Source organism: Lonchura striata, chromosome 12, assembly GCF_046129695.1.
Source record: "Lonchura striata isolate bLonStr1 chromosome 12, bLonStr1.mat, whole genome shotgun sequence".
In the NCBI taxonomy this organism is placed as follows: domain Eukaryota; kingdom Metazoa; phylum Chordata; class Aves; order Passeriformes; family Estrildidae; genus Lonchura; species Lonchura striata.
The window spans coordinates 49,822-73,535 of NC_134614.1; positions in this window are offsets into that span (position 1 = coordinate 49,822).

The window sequence follows — 23,714 nt, forward strand, 5'->3', positions numbered from 1 at the left end:
AACGTGCACATGCCGTCCTGGCATTCAGTGCACAGTGAAAGCAATCGCAAAAGTCCAGCAGCTGCTGACTCCCAAACACAAGGCGCTGGCTATGTTTTTGCTTCTCGACAACTCAACGCAGCCCTTCATTTCTGCAGTTGACATCGAGGTCTCTGCATGTCGGAGACTCAGAGGACGAGCACGAGTTTCCCACGAGGGGCTGCATCAGGAGGAATTCAAAACTCAGGGAATTTGCCCTGGAACACCTTCCATTAGGATGCTAGAAGAGAATTGAAGAGGCAGGCGTGCGGCCACCACCGTCCTCTAGCAGTCCTTAGGGTGTGCGCAGAAGCCCGGTGCTCTGCGGCTTCGTTCTTCGCCCTCGTGCAAGCTACCTCTCTGTCCGGCTCCCGGAGCAAGAGAAGCGGCTGCTTCGCGCACACAACAGCGGAGCGGCAGCCGTACGCTCCGAAGCGCTGCTTCAGCCGAAAGACGCCGGCCACCGGCGCTTGGCTTCGGACAGCTCCGGAGAGCCGTAGTGTGCGTCTGCACTAGACTGCATCCTAGCGAAAAGCTTTGGCAGTGTGTCTCGCAGGGAGAAAGCATAGCAGCGCAGCGCACTTCTGCCTCCCTTGTCCAGAAACATGATTTTACTGCACACTCCAAAAACAGTACTCTTCCCAGGGCAATATATAAGCTGCTTTCTGACGGCCGTGATCTTTCGATTACTCTTGCCCAGCTCGTTGTTTTAACGTGCACAGGCCGTCCTGGCATTCAGTGCACAGTGAAAGCAATCGCAAAAGTCCAGCAGCTGCTGACTCCCAAACACAAGGCGCTGTCTACGTTCTTGCTTCTCCACACTTCAACAGAGTCCTTCATTTCTGCAGCTGCCATCGAGTTTTCTGCATCTCGAGCCTTCTGGGACGAGCACCAATTTCCCAGGAGGGGCTGCATCAGGACGAAGTCAAAACCCAGCAAAGTTGTCTCGGAACACCTTCAATAAAGCATGCCAGCAGTGCATTGAAAAGGCAGGGAGCTTTAGCCACCGTCCTCTAGCAGTCGCAAGGCTGTGCACACAATGTCGTCTCCCTGCGGCAACGTTCTCCGCCCTCGTACAAGCTACCGCTCTGTCCGGCTCCCGGAGCAGGAGAAGCGGCTGCTTCGCGCACACAACAGCGGAGCGGCAGCCGTACGCTCCGAAGCGCTGCTTCAGCCGAAAGACGCCGGCCACCGGCGCTTGGCTTCGGACAGCTCCGGAGAGCCGTAGTGTGCGTCTGAACTAGACTGCATCCTAGCGAAAAGCTTTGGCAGTGTGTCTCGCAGGGAGCTAGCTTAGGAGCGCAGCGCACTTATGCCTCCCTTGCCCAGAAACACGATTTTACTGCACACTCCAAAAACAGTACTCTTCCCAGGGCAATATATAAGCTGCTTTCTGATGGCCGTGATCCCTCCCTGCTCTTGCCCAGCTCGTTGTTTTAACGTGCACATGCTGTCCTGGCATTCAGTGCACAGTGAAAGCAATCGCAAAAGTCCAGCAGCTGCTGACTCCCAAACACAAGGCGCTGGCTATGTTTTTGCTTCTCGACAACTCAACGCAGCCCTTCATTTCTGCAGTTGACATCGAGGTCTCTGCATGTCGGAGACTCAGAGGACGAGCACGAGTTTCCCAGGAGGGGCTGCATCAGGAGGAATTCAAAACTCAGGGAATTTGCCCTGGAACACCTTCCATTAGGATGCTAGAAGAGAATTGAAGAGGCAGGCGTGCAACCACCACCGTCCTCTAGCAGTCCTTAGGGTGTGCGCAGAAGCCCGGTGCTCTGCGGCTTCGTTCTTCGCCCTCGTGCAAGCTACCGCTCTGTCCGGTTCCCGGAGCAGGAGAAGCGGCTGCTTCGCGCACACAAGAGCGGAGCGGCAGCCGTACGCTCCGAAGCGCTGCTTCAGCCGAAAGACGCCGGCCACCGGCGCTTGGCTTCGGACAGCTCCGGAGAGCCGTAGTGTGCGTCTGCACTAGACTGCATCCTAGCGAAAAGCTTTGGCAGTGTGTCTCGCAGGGAGAAAGCATAGCAGCGCAGCGCACTTATGCCTCCCTTGTCCAGAAACACGATTTTACTGCACACTCCAAAAACAGTACTCTTCCCAGGGCAATATATAAGCTGCTTTCCTACGGCCGTGATCTTTCGATTACTCTTGCCCAGCTCGTTGTTTTAACGTGCACAGGCCGTCCTGGCATTCAGTGCACAGTGAAAGCAATCGCAAAAGTCCAGCAGCTGCTGACTCCCAAACACAAGGCGCTGGCTACGTTCTTGCTTCTCCACACTTCAACAGAGTCCTTCATTTCTGCAGCTGCCATTGAATTTTCTGCATCTCGAGCCTTCTGGGACGAGCACCAATTTCCCCGGAGGGGCTGCATCAGGACGAAGTCAAAACCCAGCAAAGTTGTCTCGGAACACCTTCAATAAAGCATGCCAGCAGTGCATTGAAAAGGCAGGGAGCTTTAGCCACCGTCCTCTAGCAGTCGCAAGACTGTGCACACAATGTCGTCTCCTTGTGGCAACGTTCTTCGCCCTTGTACAAGCTACCGCTCTGTCCGGCTCCCGGAGCAGGAGAAGCGGCTGCTTCGCGCACACAACAGCGGAGCGGCAGCCGTACGCTCCGAAGCGCTGCTTCAGCCGAAAGACGCCGGCCACCGGCGCTTGGCTTCGGACAGCTCAGGAGAGCCGTAGTGTGCGTCTGCACTAGACTGCATCCTGGCGAATAGCTTTGGCAGTGTGTCTCGCAGGGAGATAGCTTAGGAGCGCAGCGCACTTATGCCTCCCTTGCCCAGAAACACGATTTTACTGCACACTCCAAAAACAGTACTCTTCCCAGGGCAATATATAAGCTGCTTTCTGATGGCCGTGATCCCTCCCTGCTCTTGCCCAGCTCGTTGTTTTAACGTGCACATGCCGTCCTGGCATTCAGTGCACAGTGAAAGCAATCGCAAAAGTCCAGCAGCTGCTGACTCCCAAACACAAGGCGCTGGCTATGTTCTTGCTTCTCCACACTTCAACAGAGTCCTTCATTTCTGCAGCTGCCATCGAGTTTTCTGCATCTCGAGCCTTCTGGGACGAGCACCAATTTCCCAGGAGGGGCTGCATCAGGATGAAATCAAAACCCAGGAAAGTTGTCTCGGAACACCTTCAATAAAGTATGCCAGCAGTGCATTGAAAAGGCAGGGAGCTATAGCCACCGTCCTCTAGCAGTCGCAAGGCTGTGCACACAATGTCGTCTCCCTGCGGCAACGTTCTTCGCCCTCGTGCAAGCTACCGCTCTGTCCGGCTCCCGGAGCAGGAGAAGCGGCTGCTTCGCGCACACAAGAGCGGAGCGGCAGCCGTACGCTCCGAAGCGCTGCTTCAGCCGAAAGACGCCGGCCACCGGCGCTTGGCTTCGGACAGCTCCGGAGAGCCGTAGTGTGCGTCTGCAACTAGACTGCATCATAGCGAAAAGCTTGGGCAGTGTGTCTCGCAGGGAGATAGCTTAGGAGCGCAGCGCACTTATGCCTCCCTTGCCCAGAAACACGATTTTACTGCACACTCCAAAAACAGTACTCTTCCCAGGGCAATATATAAGCTGTTTTCTGACGGCCGTGATCTTTCGATTACTCTTGCCCAGCTCGTTGTTTCAGCGTGCACGTGCCGTCCTGGCATTCAGTGCACAGTGAAAGCAATCGCAAAAGTCCAGCAGCTGCTGACTCCCAAACACAAGGCGCTGGCTATGTTCTTGCTTCTCCACACTTCAACAGAGTCCTTCATTTCTGCAGCTGCCATCGAGTTTTCTGCATCTCGAGCCTTCTGGGACGAGCACCAATTTTCCAGGAGGGGCTGCATCAAGACGAAGTCAAAACCCAGGAAAGTTGTCTCGGAACACCTTCAATAAAGCATGCCAGCAGTGCATTGAAAAGGCAGGGAGCTTTAGCCACCGTCCTCTAGCAGTCGCAAGGCTGTGCACACAATGTCGTCTCCCTGCGGCAACGTTCTTCGCCCTCATGCAAGCTACCGCTCTGTCCGGCTCCCGGAGCAGGAGAAGCGGCTGCTTCGCGCACACAAGAGCGGAGCGGCAGCCGTACGCTCCGAAGCGCTGCTTCAGCCGAAAGACGCCGGCCACCGGCGCTTAGCTTTGGACAGCTCCGGAGAGCCGTAGTGTGCATCTGCACTAGACTGCATCCTAGCGAAAAGCTTTGGCAGTGTGTCTCGCAGAGAGATAGCTTAGGAGCGCAGCGCACTTATGCCTCCCTTGTCCAGAAACACGGATTTGCTGCACACTCCAAAAACACTGCTCTTTCCATGGTACTATGTAAGCTGCTGTCTGACGCCCGTTCTCTTCTGCCCACTCTTGCCCAGCTCGTTGTTGCAGCGTGCACGTGCCTTCCTGGCATTAAGAGCACAGTGAAAGCAATCGCAAAATCCAGCAGCTGCTGACTCCCAAACACAAGGCGCTGGCTACGTTCTTGCTTCTCCACACTTCAACAGAGTCCTTCATTTCTGCAGCTGCCATCGAGTTTTCTGCATCTCGAGCCTTCTGGGACGAGCACCAATTTCCCAGGAGGGGCTGCATCAGGACGAAGTCAAAACCCAGCAAAGTTGTCTCGGAACACCTTCAATAAAGCATGCCAGCAGTGCATTGAAAAGGCAGGGAGCTATAGCCACCGTCCTCTAGCAGTCGCAAGGCTGTGCACACAATGTCGTCTCCCTGCGGCAACGTTCTTCGCCCTCATGCAAGCTACCGCTCTGTCCGGCTCCCGGAGCAGGAGAAGCGGCTGCTTCGCGCACACAAGAGCGGAGCGGCAGCCGTACGCTCCGAAGCGCTGCTTCAGCCGAAAGACGCCGGCCACCGGCGCTTGGCTTCGGACAGCTCCGGAGAGCCGTAGTGTGCGTCTGCACTAGACTGCATCATAGCGAAAAGCTTTGGCAGTGTGTCTCGCAGGGAGATAGCTTAGGAGCGCAGCGCACTTATGCCTCCCTTGTCCAGAAACACGATTTTACTGCACACTCCAAAAACAGTACTCCTCCCAGGGCAATATATAAGCTGCTTTCTGACGGCCGTGACCTTTCGATTACTCTTGCCCAGCTCGTTGTTTTAACGTGCACATGCCGTCCTGGAATTCAGTGCACAGTGAAAGCAATCGCAAAAGTCCAGCAGCTGCTGACTCCCAAACACAAGGCGCTGGCTATGTTCTTGCTTCTCGACAACTCAACGCAGCCCTTCATTTCTGCAGTTGCCATCGAGGTCTCTGCATGTCGGAGACTCAGAGGACGAGCACGAGTTTCCCAGGAGGGGCTGCATCAGGAGGAATTCAAAACTCCAGAAAATTGTCCTGGAACACCTTCCATAAGGATGCTAGAAGGGAATTGAAGAGGCAGGCGTGCGGCCACCACGGTCCTCTAGCAGTCCTTCGGGTGTGCGCAGAAGCCCGGTGCTCTGCGGCTTCGTTCTTCGCCCCCGTACAAACTACCGCTCTGCCCGGCTCCCGGAGCAGGAGAAGCGGCTGCTTCGCGCACACAACAGCGGAGCGGCAGCCGTACGCTCCGAAGCGCTGCTTCAGCCGAAAGACGCCGGCCACCGGCGCTTGGCTTCGGACAGCTCCGGAGAGCCGTATTGTGCGTCTGCACTAGACTGCATCCTAGCGAAAAGCTTTGACAGTGTGTCTCGCAGGGAGATAGCTTAGGAGCGCAGCGCACTTATGCCTCCCTTGTCCAGAAACACGGATTTGCTGCACACTCCAAAAACACTGCTCTTTCCATGGTACTATGTAAGCTGCTGTCTGACGCCCGTTCTCTTCTGCCCACTCTTGCCCAGCTGGTTGTTGCAGCGTGCACGTGCCTTCCTGGCATTAAGAGCACAGTGAAAGCAATCGCAAAAGTCCAGCAGCTGCTGACTCCCAAACACAAGGCGCTTGTCTACGTTCTTGCTTCTCGACAACTCAACGCAGCCCTTCATTTCTGCAGCTGCCATCGAGTTTTCTGTATCTTGAGCCTTCTGGGACGAGCACCAATTTCCCAGGAGGGGCTGCATCAGGACGAAGTCAAAACCCAGGAACGTTGTCTCGGAACACCTTCAATAAAGCATGCCAGCAGTGCATTGAAAAGGCAGGTAGCTTTAGCCACCGTCCTCTAGCAGTCGCGAAGCTGTGCACACAATGTCGTCTGCCTGCGGCAACGTTCTTCGCCCTCGTGCAAGCTACCGCTCTGTCCGGCTCCCGGAGCAGGAGAAGCGGCTGCTTCGCGCACACAACAGCGGAGCGGCAGCCCTTCGCTCCGAAGCGCTGCTTCAGCCGAAAGACGCCGGCCACCGGCGCTTGGCTTCGGACAGCTCCGGAGAGCCGTAGTGTGCGTCTGCACTAGACTGCATCATAGCGAAAAGCTTTGGCAGTGTGTCTCGCAGAGAGATAGCTTAGGAGCGCAGCGCACTTATGCCTCCCTTGTCCAGAAACACGATTTTACTGCACACTCCAAAAACAGTACTCTTCCCAGGGCAAGATGCCAGATGCTCTCTGATGCCCGTGCTCCCTTCCTACTCTTGCCCAGCTCGTTGTTGTAACGTGCACATGCCGTCCTGGCATTCAGTGCACAGTGAAAGCAATCGCAAAAGTCCAGCAGCTGCTGACTCCCAAACACAAGGCGCTGGCTATGTTCTTGCTACTCGACGACTCAACGCAGCCCTTCATTTCTGCAGTTGCCATCGAGGTCTCTGCATGTCGGAGAGTCAGAGGACGAGCACGAGTTTCCCACGAGGGGCTGAATCAGGAGGAATTAAAAACTCAGGTAATTTGTCCTGGAACACCTTCCATAAGGATGCTAGAAGGGAATTGAAGAGGCAGGCGAGCGGCCACCACCGTCCTCTAGCAGTCCTTCGGGTGCGCGCAGAAGCCCGGTGCTCTGCGGCTTCGTTCTTCGCCCTCGTGCAAGCTACCGCTCTGTCCGGCTTCCGGAGCAGGAGAAGCGGCTGCTTCGCGCACACAACAGCGCAGCGGCAGCCCTACGCTCCGAAGCGCTGCTTCAGCCGAAAGACGCCGGCCACCGGCGCTTGGCTTCGGACAGCTCCGGAGAGCCGTAGTGTGGGTCTGCACTAGACTGCATCATAGCGAAAAGCTTTGGCATTGTGTCTCGCAGGGAGATAGCTTAGGAGCGCAGCGCACTTATGCCTCCCTTGTCCAGAAACACGATTTTACTGCACACTCCAAAAACAGTACTCTTCCCAGGGCAATATATAAGCTGCTTTCTGACGGCCGTGATCTTTCGATTACTCTTGCGCAGCTCGGTGTTGCAGAGTGCACGTGCCTTCCTGGAATTCAGCGCACAGTGAAAGCAATCGCAAAAGTCCAGCAGCTGCTGACTCCCAAACACAAGGCGCTGTCTACGTTCTTGCTTCTCAACACTTCAAAAGAGTCCTTCATTTCTGCAGCTGCCATCGAGTTTTCTGCATCTCGAGCCTTCTGGGACGAGCACCAATTTCCCAGGAGGGGCTGCATCAGGACGAAGTCAAAACCCAGGAAAGTTGTCTCGGAACACCTTCAATAAAGCATGCCAGCAGTGCATTGAAAAGGCAGGTAGCTTTAGCCACCGTCCTCTAGCAGTCGCGAAGCTGTGCACACAATGTCGTCTCCCTGCGGCAACGTTCTTCGCCCTCGTGCAAGCTACCGCTCTGTCCGGCTCCCGGAGCAGGAGAAGCGGCTGCTTCGCGCACACAACAGCGGAGCGGCAGCCCTACGCTCCGAAGCGCTGCTTCAGCCGAAAGACGCCGGCCACCGGCGCTTGGCTTCGGACAGCTGCGGAGAGCCGTAGTGTGCGTCTGCAACTAGACTGCATCATAGCGAAAAGCTTTGGCAGTGTGTCTCGCAGGGAGATAGCTTAGGAGCGCAGCGCACTTATGCCTCCCTTGTCCAGAAACACGGATTTGCTGCACACTCCAAAAACAGTACTCTTCCCAGGGCAATATATAAGCTGCTTTCTGACGGCCGTGATCTTTCGATTACTCTTGCCCAGATCGTTGTTTTAACGTGCACGTGCCGTCCTGGCATTCAGTGCACAGTGAAAGCAATCGCAAAAGTCCAGCAGCTGCTGACTCCCAAACACAAGGCGCTGGCTATGTTCTTGCTTCTCGACAACTCAACGCAGCCCTTCATTTCTGCAGTTGCCATCGAGGTCTCTGCATGTCGGAGACTCAGAGGACGAGCACGAGTTTCCCAGGAGGGGCTGCATCAGGAGGAATTCAAAACTCCAGAAAATTGTCCTGGAACACCTGCCATAAGGATGCTAGAAGGGAATTGAAGAGGCAGGCGAGCGGCCACCACCGTCCTCTAGCAGTCCTTCGGGTGCGCGCAGAAGCCCGGTGCTCTGCGGCTTCGTTCTTCGCCCTCGTGCAAGCTACCGCTCTGTCCGGCTCCCGGAGCAGGAGAAGCGGCTGCTTCGCGCACACAACAGCGGAGCGGCAGCCCTACGCTCCGAAGCGCTGCTTCAGCCGAAAGACGCCGGCCACCGGCGCTTGGCTTCGGACAGCTCCGGAGAGCCGTAGTGTGGGTCTGCACTAGACTGCATCATAGCGAAAAGCTTTGGCATTGTGTCTCGCAGGGAGATAGCTTAGGAGCGCAGCGCACTTATGCCTCCCTTGTCCAGAAACACGATTTTACTGCACACTCCAAAAACAGTACTCTTCCCAGGGCAATATATAAGCTGCTTTCTGACGGCCGTGATCTTTCGATTACTCTTGCGCAGCTCGGTGTTGCAGAGTGCACGTGCCTTCCTGGAATTCAGCGCACAGTGAAAGCAATCGCAAAAGTCCAGCAGCTGCTGACTCCCAAACACAAGGCGCTGTCTACGTTCTTGCTTCTCAACACTTCAAAAGAGTCCTTCATTTCTGCAGCTGCCATCGAGTTTTCTGCATCTCGAGCCTTCTGGGACGAGCACCAATTTCCCAGGAGGGGCTGCATCAGGACGAAGTCAAAACCCAGGAAAGTTGTCTCGGAACACCTTCAATAAAGCATGCCAGCAGTGCATTGAAAAGGCAGGTAGCTTTAGCCACCGTCCTCTAGCAGTCGCAAGGCTGTGCACACAATGTCGTCTCCCTGCGGCAACGTTCTTCGCCCTCGTGCAAGCTACCGCTCTGTCCGGCTCCCGGAGCAGGAGAAGCGGCTGCTTCGCGCACACAGCAGCGGAGCGGCAGCCCTACGCTCCGAAGCGCTGCTTCAGCCGAAAGACGCCGGCCACCGGCGCTTGGCTTCGGACAGCTGCGGAGAGCCGTAGTGTGCGTGTGCAACTAGACTGCATCATAGCGAAAAGCTTTGGCAGTGTGTCTCGCAGGGAGATAGCTTAGGAGCGCAGCGCACTTATGCCTCCCTTGTCCAGAAACACGGATTTGCTGCACACTCCAAAAACAGTACTCTTCCCAGGGCAATATATAAGCTGCTTTCTGACGGCCGTGATCTTTCGATTACTCTTGCCCAGATCGTTGTTTTAACGTGCACGTGCCGTCCTGGCATTCAGTGCACAGTGAAAGCAATCGCAAAAGTCCAGCAGCTGCTGACTCCCAAACACAAGGCGCTGGCTATGTTCTTGCTTCTCGACAACTCAACGCAGCCCTTCATTTCTGCAGTTGCCATCGAGGTCTCTGCATGTCGGAGACTCAGAGGACGAGCACGAGTTTCCCACGAGGGGCTGCATCAGGAGGAATTCAAAACTCCAGAAAATTGTCCTGGAACACCTTCCATAAGGATGCTAGAAGGGAATTGAAGAGGCAGGCGTGCGGCCACCACGGTCCTCTAGCAGTCCTTCGGGTGCGCGCAGAAGCCCGGTGCTCTGCGGCTTCGTTCTTCGCCCTCGTACAAACTACCGCTCTCTCCGGCTCCCGGAGCAGGAGAAGCGGCTGCTTCGCGCACACAACAGCGGAGCGGCAGCCCTACGCTCCGAAGCGCTGCTTCAGCCGAAAGACGCCGGCCACCGGCGCTTGGCTTCGGACAGCTCCGGAGAGCCGTAGTGTGCGTCTGCACTAGACTGCATCATAGCGAAAAGCTTTGGCAGTGTGTCTCGCAGAGAGATAGCTTAGGAGCGCAGCGCACTTATGCCTCCCTTGTCCAGAAACACGATTTTACTGCACACTCCAAAAACAGTACTCTTCCCAGGGCAATATGTAAGCTGCTGTCTGACGCCCGTTCTCTTCTGCCCACTCTTGCCCAGCTCGTTGTTGCAGCGTGCACGTGCCTTCCTGGCATTAAGAGCACAGTGAAAGCAATCGCAGAATCCAGCAGCTGCTGACTCCCAAACACAAGGCGCTGGCTAAGTTCTTGCTTCTCCACACTTCAACAGAGTCCTTCATTTCTGCAGCTGCCATCGAGTTTTCTGCATCTCGAGCCTTCTGGGACGAGCACCAATTTCCCAGGAGGGGCTGCATCAGGACGAAGTCAAAACCCAGGAAAGTTGTCTCGGAACACCTTCAATAAAGCATGCCAGCAGTGCATTGAAAAGGCAGGGAGCTATAGCCACCGTCCTCTAGCAGTCGCAAGGCTGTGCACACAATGTCGTCTCCCTGCGGCAACGTTCTTCGCCCTCGTGCAAGCTACCGCTCTGTCCGGCTCCCGGAGCAGGAGAAGCGGCTGCTTCGCGCACACAACAGCGGAGCGGCAGCCGTACGCTCCGAAGCGCTGCTTCAGCCGAAAGACGCCGGCCACCGGCGCTTGGCTTCGGACAGCTCCGGAGAGCCGTAGTGTGCGTCTGCACTAGACTGCATCCTAGCGAAAAGCTTTGGCAGTGTGTCTCGCAGGGAGATAGCTTAGGAGCGCAGCGCACTAATGCCTCCCTTGTCCAGAAACACGATTTTACTGCACACTCCAAAAACAGTACTCTTCCCAGGGCAATATGCCAGATGCTCTCTGAAGCCCGTGCACCCTTCCTACTCTTGCCCAGCTCGTTGTTTTAACGTGCACATGCCGTCCTGGCATTCAGTGCACAGTGAAAGCAATCGCAAAAGTCCAGCAGCTGCTGACTCCCAAACACAAGGCGCTGGCTATGTTTTTGCTTCTCGACAACTCAACGCAGCCCTTCATTTCTGCAGTTGACATCGAGGTCTCTGCATGTCGGAGACTCAGAGGACGAGCACGAGTTTCCCACGAGGGGCTGCATCAGGAGGAATTCAAAACTCAGGGAATTTGCCCTGGAACACCTTCCATTAGGATGCTAGAAGAGAATTGAAGAGGCAGGCGTGCGGCCACCACCGTCCTCTAGCAGTCCTTAGGGTGTGCGCAGAATCCCGGTGCTCTGCGGCTTCGTTCTTCGCCCTCGTGCAAGCTACCGCTCTGTCCGGCTCCCGGAGCAGGAGAAGGGGCTGCTTCGCGCACACAACAGCGGAGCGGCAGCCGTACGCTCCGAAGCGCTGCTTCAGCCGAAAGACGCCGGCCACCGGCGCTTCGCTTCGGACAGCTCCGGAGAGCCGTAGTGTGCGTCTGCACTAGACTGCATCCTAGCGAAAAGCTTTGGCAGTGTGTCTCGCAGGGAGAAAGCATAGCAGCGCAGCGCACTTATGCCTCCCTTGTCCAGAAACACGATTTTACTGCACACTCCAAAAACAGTACTCTTCCCAGGGCAATATATAAGCTGCTTTCTGACGGCCGTGATCTTTCGATTACTCTTGCCCAGCTCGTTGTTTTAACGTGCACATGCCGTCCTGGCATTCAGTGCACAGTGAAAGCAATCGCAAAAGTCCAGCAGCTGCTGACTCCCAAACACAAGGCGCTGTCTACGTTCTTGCTTCTCCACACTTCAACAGAGTCCTTCATTTCTGCAGCTGCCATCGAGTTTTCTGCATCTCGAGCCTTCTGGGACGAGCACCAATTTCCCAGGAGGGGCTGCATCAGGACGAAGTCAAAACCCAGCAAAGTTGTCTCGGAACACCTTCAATAAAGCATGCCAGCAGTGCGTTGAAAAGGCAGGGAGCTTTAGCCACCGTCCTCTAGCAGTCGCAAGGCTGTGCACACAATGTCGTCTGCCTGCGGCAACGTTCTTCGCCCTCGTGCAAGCTACCGCTCTGTCCGGCTCCCGGAGCAGGAGAAGCGGCTGCTTCGCGCACACAACAGCGGAGCGGCAGCCGTACGCTCCGAAGCGCTGCTTCAGCCGAAAGACGCCGGCCACCGGCGCTTGGCTTCGGACAGCTCCGGAGAGCCGTAGTGTGCGTCTGCACTAGACTGCATCCTAGCGAAAAGCTTTGGCAGTGTGTCTCGCAGGGAGATAGCTTAGGAGCGCAGCGCACTTATGCCTCCCTTGCCCAGAAACACGATTTTACTGCACACTCCAAAAACAGTACTCTTCCCAGGGCAATATATAAGCTGCTTTCTGATGGCCGTGATCCCTCCCTGCTCTTGCCCAGCTCGTTGTTTTAATGTGCACATGCCGTCCTGGCATTCAGTGCACAGTGAAAGCAATCGCAAAAGTCCAGCAGCTGCTGACTCCCAAACACAAAGCGCTGGCTATGTTCTTGCTTCTCCACACTTCAACAGAGTCCTTCATTTCTGCAGCTGCCATCGAGTTTTCTGCATCTCGAGCCTTCTGGGACGAGCACCAATTTCCCCGGAGGGGCTGCATCAGGACGAAGTCAAAACCCAGGAAAGTTGTCTCGGAACACCTTCAATAAAGCATGCCAGCAGTGCATTGAAAAGGCAGGGAGCTATAGCCACCGTCCTCTAGCAGTCGCAAGGCTGTGCACACAATGTCGTCTCCCTGCGGCAACGTTCTTCGCCCTCATGCAAGCTACCGCTCTGTCCGGCTCCCGGAGCAGGAGAAGCGGCTGCTTCGCGCACACAAGAGCGGAGCGGCAGCCGTACGCTCCGAAGCGCTGCTTCAGCCGAAAGACGCCGGCCACCGGCGCTTCGCTTCGGACAGCTCCGGAGAGCCGTAGTGTGCGTCTGCACTAGACTGCATCCTAGCGAAAAGCTTTGGCAGTGTGTCTCGCAGAGAGATAGCTTAGGAGCGCAGCGCACTTATGCCTCCCTTGTCCAGAAACACGATTTTGCTGCACACTCCAAAAACACTGCCCTTTCCATGGTACTATGTAAGCTGCTGTCTGACGCCCGTTCTCTTCTGCCCACTCTTGCCCAGCTGGTTGTTGCAGCGTGCACGTGCCTTCCTGGCATTAAGAGCACAGTGAAAGCAATCGCAAAATCCAGCAGCTGCTGACTCCCAAACACAAGGCGCTTGTCTACGTTCTTGCTTCTCGACAACTCAACGCAGCCCTTCATTTCTGCAGCTGCCATCCAGTTTTCTGTATCTTGAGCCTTCTGGGACGAGCACCAATTTCCCAGGAGGGGCTGCATCAGGACGAAGTCAAAACCCAGGAAAGTTGTCTCGGAACACCTTCAATAAAGCATGCCAGCAGTGCATTGAAAAGGCAGGTAGCTTTAGCCACCGTCCTCTAGCAGTCGCAAGGCTGTGCACACAATGTCGTCTCCCTGCGGCAACGTTCTTCGCCCTCGTGAAAGCTACCGCTCTGTCCGGCTCCCGGAGCAGGAGAAGCGGCTGCTTCGCGCACACAAGAGCGGAGCGGCAGCTGTACTCTCCGAAGCGCTGCTTCAGCCGAAAGACGCCGGCCACCGGCGCTTGGCTTCGGACAGCTCCGGAGAGCCGTAGTGTGCGTCTGCACTAGACTGCATCATCGCGAAAAGCTTTGGCAGTGTGTCTCGCAGGGAGATAGCTTAGGAGCGCAGCGCACTTATGCCTCCCTTGTCCAGAAACACGATTTTACTGCACACTCCAAAAACAGTACTCTTCCCAGGGCAATATATAAGCTGTTTTCTGACGGCCGTGATCTTTCGATTACTCTTGCGCAGCTCGTTGTTGCAGCGTGCACGTGCCGTCCTGGCATTCAGTGCACAGTGAAAGCAATCGCAAAAGTCCAGCAGCTGCTGACTCCCAAACACAAGGCGCTGGCTACGTTCTTGCTTCTCCACACTTCAACAGAGTCCTTCATTTCTGCAGCTGCCATCGAGTTTTCTGCATCTCGAGCCTTCTGGGACGAGCACCAATTTCCCAGGAGGGGCTGCATCAGGACGAAGTCAAAACCCAGCAAAGTTGTCTTGGAACACCTTCAATAAAGCATGCCAGCAGTGCATTGAAAAGGCAGGTAGCTTTAGCCACCGTCCTCTAGCAGTCGCAAGGCTGTGCACACAATGTCGTCTCCCTGCGGCAACGTTCTTCGCCCTCGTGCAAGCTACCGCTCTGTCCGGCTCCCGGAGCAGGAGAAGCGGCTGCTTCGCGCACACAAGAGCGGAGCGGCAGCCGTACGCTCCGAAGCGCTGCTTCAGCCGAAAGACGCCGGCCACCGGCGCTTGGCTTCGGACAGCTCCGGAGAGCCGTAGTGTGCGTCTGCACTAGACTGCATCCTAGCGAAAAGCTTTGGCAGTGTGCCTCGCAGGGAGATAGCTTAGGAGCGCAGCGCACTAATGCCTCCCTTGTCCAGAAACACGATTTTACTGCACACTCCAAAAACAGTACTCTTCCCAGGGCAATATGCCAGATGCTCTCTGAAGCCCGTGCTCCCTTCCTACTCTTGCCCAGCTCGTTGTTTTAACGTGCACATGCCGTCCTGGCATTCAGTGCACAGTGAAAGCAATCGCAAAAGTCCAGCAGCTGCTGACTCCCAAACACAAGGCGTTGGCTATGTTTTTGCTTCTCGACAACTCAACGCAGCCCTTCATTTCTGCAGTTGACATCGAGGTCTCTGCATGTCGGAGACTCAGAGGACGAGCACGAGTTTCCCACGAGGGGCTGCATCAGGAGGAATTCAAAACTCAGGGAATTTGCCCTGGAACACCTTCCATTAGGATGCTAGAAGAGAATTGAAGAGGCAGGCGTGCGGCCACCACCGTCCTCTAGCAGTCCTTAGGGTGTGCGCAGAAGCCCGGTGCTCTGCGGCTTCGTTCTTCGCCCTCGTGCAAGCTACCTCTCTGTTTGGCTCCCGGAGCAGGAGAAGCGGCTGCTTCGCGCACACAACAGCGGAGCGGCAGCCCTACGCTCCGAAGCGCTGCTTCAGCCGAAAGACGCCGGCCACCGGCGCTTGGCTTCGGACAGCTCCGGAGAGCCGTAGTGTGCGTCTGCACTAGACTGCATCCTAGCGAAAAGCTTTGGCAGTGTGTCTCGCAGGGAGAAAGCATAGCAGCGCAGCGCACTTATGCCTCCCTTGTCCAGAAACACGATTTTACTGCACACTCCAAAAACAGTACTCTTCCCAGGGCAATATATAAGCTGCTTTCTGACGGCCGTGATCTTTCGATTACTCTTGCCCAGCTCGTTGTTTTAACGTGCACATGCCGTCCTGGCATTCAGTGCACAGTGAAAGCAATCGCAGAAGTCCAGCAGCTGCTGACTCCCAAACACAAGGCGCTGGCTATGTTCTTCTTCTCCACACTTCAACAGAGTCCTTCATTTCTGCAGCTGCCATCGAGTTTTCTGCATCTTGAGCCTTCTGGGACGAGCACCAATTTCCCCGGAGGGGCTGCATCAGGACGAAGTCAAAACCCAGCAAAGTTGTCTCGGAACACCTTCAATAAAGCATGCCAGCAGTGCATTGAAAAGGCAGGGAGCTATAGCCACCGTCCTCTAGCAGTCGCAAGGCTGTGCACACAATGTCGTCTCCCTGCGGCAACGTTCTTCGCCCTCGTGCAAGCTACCGCTCTGTCCGGCTCCCGGAGCAGGAGAAGCGGCTGCTTCGCGCACACAAGAGCGGAGCGGCAGCCGTACGCTCCGAAGCGCTGCTTCAGCCGAAAGACGCCGGCCACCGGCGCTTGGCTTCGGACAGCTCCGGAGAGCCGTAGTGTGCGTCTGCACTAGACTGCATCCTAGCGAAAAGCTTTGGCAGTGTGTCTCACGGGGAGAAAGCATAGCAGCGCAGCGCACTTATGCCTCCCTTGTCCAGAAACACGGATTTGCTGCACACTCCAAAAACACTGCTCTTTCCATGGTACTATGTAAGCTGCTGTCTGACGCCCGTTCTCTTCTGCCCACTCTTGCGCAGCTCGTTGTTGCAGCGTGCACGTGCCTTCCTGGCATTAAGAGCACAGTGAAAGCAATCGCAAAATCCAGCAGCTGCTGACTCCCAAACACAAGGCGCTGGCTATGTTCTTGCTTCTCCACACTTCAACAGAGTCCTTCATTTCTGCAGCTGCCATCGAGTTTTCTGAATCTCGAGCTTTCTGGGACGAGCACCAATTTCCCAGGAGGGGCTGCATCAGGACGAAGTCAAAACCCAGCAAAGTTGTCTCGGAACACCTTCAATAAAGCATGCCAGCAGTGCATTGAAAAGGCAGGGAGCTTTAGCCACCGTCCTCTAGCAGTCGCAAGGCTGTGCACACAATGTCGTCTCCCTGCGGCAACGTTCTTCGCCCTCGTGCAAGCTACCGCTCTGTCCGGCTCCCGGAGCAGGAGAAGCGGCTGCTTCGCGCACACAAGAGCGGAGCGGCAGCCGTACGCTCCGAAGCGCTGCTTCAGCCGAAAGACGCCGGCCACCGGCGCTTGGCTTCGGACAGCTCCGGAGAGCCGTAGTGTGCATCTGCACTAGACTGCATCCTAGCGAAAAGCTTTGGCAGTGTGTCTCGCAGGGAGATAGCTTAGGAGCGCAGCGCACTTATGCCTCCCTTGCCCAGAAACACGATTTTACTGCACACTCCAAAAACAGTACTCTTCCCAGGGCAATATATAAGCTGCTTTCTGATGGCCGTGATCCCTCCCTGCTCTTGCCCAGCTCGTTGTTTTAACGTGCACATGCCGTCCTGGCATTCAGTGCACAGTGAAAGCAATCGCAAAAGTCCAGCAGCTGCTGACTCCCAAACACAAGGCGCTGGCTATGTTCTTGCTTCTCCACACTTCAACAGAGTCCTTCATTTCTGCAGCTGCCATCGAGTTTTCTGCATCTCGAGCCTTCTGGGACGAGCACCAATTTCCCCGGAGGGGCTGCATCAGGACGAAGTCAAAACCCAGCAAAGTTGTCTCGGAACACCTTCAATAAAGCATGCCAGCAGTGCATTGAAAAGGCAGGGAGCTATAGCCACCGTCCTCTAGCAGTCGCAAGGCTGTGCACACAATGTCGTCTCCCTGCGGCAACGTTCTTCGCCCTCGTGCAAGCTACCGCTCTGTCCGGCTCCCGGAGCAGGAGAAGCGGCTGCTTCGCGCACACAAGAGCGGAGCGGCAGCCGTACGCTCCGAAGCGCTGCTTCAGCCGAAAGACGCCGGCCACCGGCGCTTGGCTTCGGACAGCTCCGGAGAGCCGTAGTGTGCGTCTGCACTAGACTGCATCCTAGCGAAAAGCTTTGGCAGTGTGTCTCGCAAGGAGAAAGCATAGCAGCGCAGCGCACTTATGCCTCCCTTGTCCAGAAACACGGATTTGCTGCACACTCCAAAAACACTGCTCTTTCCATGCTACTATGTAAGCTGCTGTCTGACGCCCGTTCTCTTCTGCCCACTCTTGCCCAGCTCGTTGTTGCAGCGTGCACGTGCCGTCCTGGCATTAAGAGCACAGTGAAAGCAATCGCAAAATCCAGCAGCTGCTGACTCCCAAACACAAGGCGCTGGCTACGTTCTTGCTTCTCCACACTTCAACAGAGTCCTTCATTTCTGCAGCTGCCATCGAGTTTTCTGCATCTCGAGCTTTCTGGGACGAGCACCAATTTCCCAGGAGGGGCTGCATCAGGACGAAGTCAAAACCCAGCAAAGTTGTCTCGGAACACCTTCAATAAAGCATGCCAGCAGTGCATTGAAAAGGCAGGTAGCTTTAGCCACCGTCCTCTAGCAGTCGCAAGGCTGTGCACACAATGTCGTCTCCCTGCGGCAACGTTCTTCGCCCTCGTGCAAGCTACCGCTCTGTCCGGCTCCCGGAGCAGGAGAAGCGGCTGCTTCGCGCACACAACAGCGGAGCGGCAGCCGTACGCTCCGAAGCGCTGCTTCAGCCGAAAGACGCCGGCCACCGGCGCTTGGCTTCGGACAGCTCCGGAGAGCCGTAGTGTGCGTCTGCACTAGACTGCATCCTAGCGAAAAGCTTTGGCAGTGTGTCTCGCAGGGAGATAGCTTAGGAGCGCAGCGCACTTATGCCTCCCTTGTCCAGAAACACGATTTTACTGCACACTCCAAAAACAGTACTCTTCCCAGGGCAATATGCCAGATGCTCTCTGATGCCCGTGCTCCCTTCCTACTCTTGCCCAGCTCGTTGTTTTAACGTGCACATGCCGTCCTGGCATTCAGTGCACAGTGAAAGCAATCGCAAAAGTCCAGCAGCTGCTGACTCCCAAACACAAGGCGCTGGCTATGTTCTTGCTTCTCGACAACGCAACGCAGCCCTTCATTTCTGCAGTTGACATCGAGGTCTCTGCATGTCGGAGACTCGGAGGACGAGCACGAGTTTCCCACGAGGGGCTGCATCAGGAGGAATTCAAAACTCAGGGAATTTGCCCTGGAACACCTTCCATTAGGATGCTAGAAGAGAATTGAAGAGGCAGGCGTGCGGCCACCACCGTCCTCTAGCAGTCCTTCGGGTGCGCGCAGAAGCCCGGTGCTCTGCGGCTTCGTTCTTCGCCCTCGTGCAAGCTACCGCTCTGTCCGGCTCCCGGAGCAGGAGAAGGGGCTGCTTCACGCACACAAGAGCGGAGCGGCAGCCGTACGCTCCGAAGCGCTGCTTCAGCCGAAAGACGCCGGCCACCGGCGCTTCGCTTCGGACAGCTCCGGAGAGCCGTAGTGTGCGTCTGCACTAGACTGCATCCTAGCGAAAAGCTTTGGCAGTGTGTCTCGCAGAGAGATAGCTTAGGAGCGCAGCGCACTTATGCCTCCCTTGTCCAGAAACACGGATTTGCTGCACACTCCAAAAACACTGCCCTTTCCATGGTACTATGTAAGCTGCTGTCTGACGCCCGTTCTCTTCTGCCCACTCTTGCCCAGCTCGTTGTTGCAGCGTGCACGTGCCGTCCTGGCATTCAGTGCACAGTGAAAGCAATCGCAAAAGTCCAGCAGCTGCTGACTCCCAAACACAAGGCTCTGTCTACGTTCTTGCTTCTCCACACTTCAACAGAGTCCTTCATTTCTGCAGCTGCCATCGAGTTTTCTGCATCTCGAGCCTTCTGGGACGAGCACCAATTTCCCAGGAGGGGCTGCATCAGGACGAAGTCAAAACCCAGCAAAGTTGTCTCGGAACACCTTCAATAAAGCATGCCAGCAGTGCATTGAAAAGGCAGGGAGCTATAGCCACCGTCCTCTAGCAGTCGCAAGGCTGTGCACACAATGTCGTCTCCCTGCGGCAACGTTCTTCGCCCTCATGCAAGCTACCGCTCTGTCCGGCTCCCGGAGCAGGAGAAGCGGCTGCTTCGCGCACACAAGAGCGGAGCGGCAGCCGTACGCTCCGAAGCGCTGCTTCAGCCGAAAGACGCCAGCCACCGGCGCTTGGCTTCGGACAGCTCCGGAGAGCCGTAGTGTGCGTCTGCACTAGACTGCATCCTAGCGAAAAGCTTTGGCAGTGTGTCTCGCAAGGAGATAGCTTAGGAGCGCAGCGCACTTATGCCTCCCTTGCCCAGAAACACGATTTTACTGCACACTCCAAAAACAGTACTCTTCCCAGGGCAATATATAAGCTGCTTTCTGATGGCCGTGATCCCTCCCTGCTCTTGCCCAGCTCGTTGTTTTAACGTGCACATGCCGTCCTGGCATTCAGTGCACAGTGAAAGCAATCGCAAAAGTCCAGCAGCTGCTGACTCCCAAACACAAGGCGCTGGCTATGTTTTTGCTTCTCGACAACTCAACGCAGCCCTTCATTTCTGCAGTTGACATCGAGGTCTCTGCATGTCGGAGACTCAGAGGACGAGCACGAGTTTCCCAGGAGGGGCTGCATCAGGAGGAATTCAAAACTCAGGGAATTTGCCCTGGAACACCTTCCATTAGGATGCTAGAAGAGAATTGAAGAGGCAGGCGTGCGGCCACCACCGTCCTCTAGCAGTCCTTAGGGTGTGCGCAGAAGCCCGGTGCTCTGCGGCTTCGTTCTTCGCCCTCGTGCAAGCTACCTCTCTGTCCGGCTCCCGGAGCAGGAGAAGCGGCTGCTTCGCGCACACAACAGCGGAGCGGCAGCCGTACGCTCCGAAGCGCTGCTTCAGCCGAAAGACGCCGGCCACCGGCGCTTGGCTTCGGACAGCTCCGGAGAGCCGTAGTGTGCGTCTGCACTAGACTGCATCATCGCGAAAAGCTTTGGCAGTGTGTCTCGCAGGGAGAAAGCATAGCAGCGCAGCGCACTTATGCCTCCCTTGTCCAGAAACACGATTTTACTGCACACTCCAAAAACAGTACTCTTCCCAGGGCAATATATAAGCTGTTTTCTGACGGCCGTGATCTTTCGATTACTCTTGCCCAGCTCGTTGTTTTAACGTGCACAGGCCGTCCTGGCATTCAGTGCACAGTGAAAGCAATCGCAAAAGTCCAGCAGCTGCTGACTCCCAAACACAAGGCCCTGTCTACGTTCTTGCTTCTCCACACTTCAACAGAGTCCTTCATTTCTGCAGCTGCCATCGAGTTTTCTGCATCTCGAGCCTTCTGGGATGAGCACCAATTTCCCCGGAGGGGCTGCATCAGGACGAAGTCAAAACCCAGGAAAGTTGTCTCGGAACACCTTCAATAAAGCATGCCAGCAGTGCATTGAAAAGGCAGGGAGCTTTAGCCACCGTCCTCTAGCAGTCGCAAGGCTGTGCACACAATGTCGTCTCCCTGCGGCAACGTTCTTCGCCCTCGTACAAGCTACCGCTCTGTCCGGCTCCCGGAGCAGGAGAAGCGGCTGCTTCGCGCACACAACAGCGGAGCGGCAGCCCTACGCTCCGAAGCGCTGCTTCAGCCGAAAGACGCCGACCACCGGCGCTTGGCTTCGGACAGCTCCGGAGAGCCGTAGTGTGCGTCTGCACTAGACTGCATCCTAGCGAAAAGCTTTGGCAGTGTGTCTCGCAGAGAGATAGCTTAGGAGCGCAGCGCACTTATGCCTCCCTTGCCCAGAAACACGATATTACTGCACACTCCAAAAACAGTACTCTTCCCAGGGCAATATATAAGCTGCTTTCTGATGGCCGTGATCCCTCCCTACTCTTGCCCAGCTCGTTGTTTTAACGTGCACATGCCGTCCTGGCATTCAGTGCACAGTGAAAGCAATCGCAAAAGTCCAGCAGCTGCTGACTCCCAAACACAAGGCGCTGGCTATGTTCTTGCTTCTCCACACTTCAACAGAGTCCTTCATTTCTGCAGCTGCCATCGAGTTTTCTGCATCTCGAGCCTTCTGGGACGAGCACCAATTTCCCCGGAGGGGCTGCATCAGGACGAAGTCAAAACCCAGCAAAGTTGTCTCGGAACACCTTCAATAAAGCATGCCAGCAGTGCATTGAAAAGGCAGGGAGCTATAGCCACCGTCCTCTAGCAGTCGCAAGGCTGTGCACACAATGTCGTCTCCCTGCGGCAACGTTCTTCGCCCTCGTGCAAGCTACCGCTCTGTCCGGCTCCCGGAGCAGGAGAAGCGGCTGCTTCGCGCACACAAGAGCGGAGAGGCAGCCGTACGCTCCGAAGCGCTGCTTCAGCCGAAAGATGCCGGCCACCGGCGCTTGGCTTCGGACAGCTCCGGAGAGCCGTAGTGTGCGTCTGCACTAGACTGCATCATAGCGAAAAGCTTTGGCAGTGTGTCTCGCAGGGAGATAGCTTAGGAGCGCAGCGCACTAATGCCTCCCTTGTCCAGAAACACGATTTTACTGCACACTCCAAAAACAGTACTCTTCCCAGGGCAATATGCCAGATGCTCTCTGAAGCCCGTGCTCCCTTCCTACTCTTGCCCAGCTCGTTGTTTTAACGTGCACATGCCGTCCTGGCATTCAGTGCACAGTGAAAGCAATCGCAAAAGTCCAGCAGCTGCTGACTCCCAAACACAAGGCGCTGGCTATGTTTTTGCTTCTCGACAACTCAACGCAGCCCTTCATTTCTGCAGTTGACATCGAGGTCTCTGCATGTCGGAGACTCAGAGGACGAGCACGAGTTTCCCAGGAGGGGCTGCATCAGGAGGAATTCAAAACTCAGGGAATTTGCCCTGGAACACCTTCCATTAGGATGCTAGAAGAGAATTGAAGAGGCAGGCGTGCGGCCACCACCGTCCTCTAGCAGTCCTTAGGGTGTGCGCAGAAGCCCGGTGCTCTGCGGCTTCGTTCTTCGCCCTCGTGCAAGCTACCGCTCTGTCCGGTTCCCGGAGCAGGAGAAGCGGCTGCTTCGCGCACACAAGAGCGGAGCGGCAGCCGTACGCTCCGAAGCGCTGCTTCAGCCGAAAGACGCCGGCCACCGGCGCTTGGCTTCGGACAGCTCCGGAGAGCCGTAGTGTGCGTCTGCACTAGACTGCATCCTAGCGAAAAGCTTTGGCAGTGTGTCTCGCAGGGAGAAAGCATAGCAGCGCAGCGCACTTATGCCTCCCTTGTCCAGAAACACGATTTTACTGCACACTCCAAAAACAGTACTCTTCCCAGGGCAATATATAAGCTGCTTTCCTACGGCCGTGATCTTTCGATTACTCTTGCCCAGCTCGTTGTTTTAACGTGCACAGGCCGTCCTGGCATTCAGTGCACAGTGAAAGCAATCGCAAAAGTCCAGCAGCTGCTGACTCCCAAACACAAGGCGCTGTCTACGTTCTTGCTTCTCCACACTTCAACAGAGTCCTTCATTTCTGCAGCTGCCATTGAATTTTCTGCATCTCGAGCCTTCTGGGACGAGCACCAATTTCCCCGGAGGGGCTGCATCAGGACGAAGTCAAAACCCAGCAAAGTTGTCTCGGAACACCTTCAATAAAGCATGCCAGCAGTGCATTGAAAAGGCAGGGAGCTTTAGCCACCGTCCTCTAGCAGTCGCAAGGCTGTGCACACAATGTCGTCTCCTTGTGGCAACGTTCTTCGCCCTTGTACAAGCTACCGCTCTGTCCGGCTCCCGGAGCAGGAGAAGCGGCTGCTTCGCGCACACAACAGCGGAGCGGCAGCCGTACGCTCCGAAGCGCTGCTTCAGCCGAAAGACGCCGGCCACCGGCGCTTGGCTTCGGACAGCTCCGGAGAGCCGTAGTGTGCGTCTGCACTAGACTGCATCCTGGCGAATAGCTTTGGCAGTGTGTCTCGCAGGGAGATAGCTTAGGAGCGCAGCGCACTTATGCCTCCCTTGCCCAGAAACACGATTTTACTGCACACTCCAAAAACAGTACTCTTCCCAGGGCAATATATAAGCTGCTTTCTGATGGCCGTGATCCCTCCCTGCTCTTGCCCAGCTCGTTGTTTTAACGTGCACATGCCGTCCTGGCATTCAGTGCACAGTGAAAGCAATCGCAAAAGTCCAGCAGCTGCTGACTCCCAAACACAAGGCGCTGGCTATGTTCTTGCTTCTCCACACTTCAACAGAGTCCTTCATTTCTGCAGCTGCCATCGAGTTTTCTGCATCTCGAGCCTTCTGGGACGAGCACCAATTTCCCAGGAGGGGCTGCATCAGGACGAAATCAAAACCCAGGAAAGTTGTCTCGGAACACCTTCAATAAAGTATGCCAGCAGTGCATTGAAAAGGCAGGGAGCTATAGCCACCGTCCTCTAGCAGTCGCAAGGCTGTGCACACAATGTCGTCTCCCTGCGGCAACGTTCTTCGCCCTCGTGCAAGCTACCGCTCTGTCCGGCTCCCGGAGCAGGAGAAGCGGCTGCTTCGCGCACA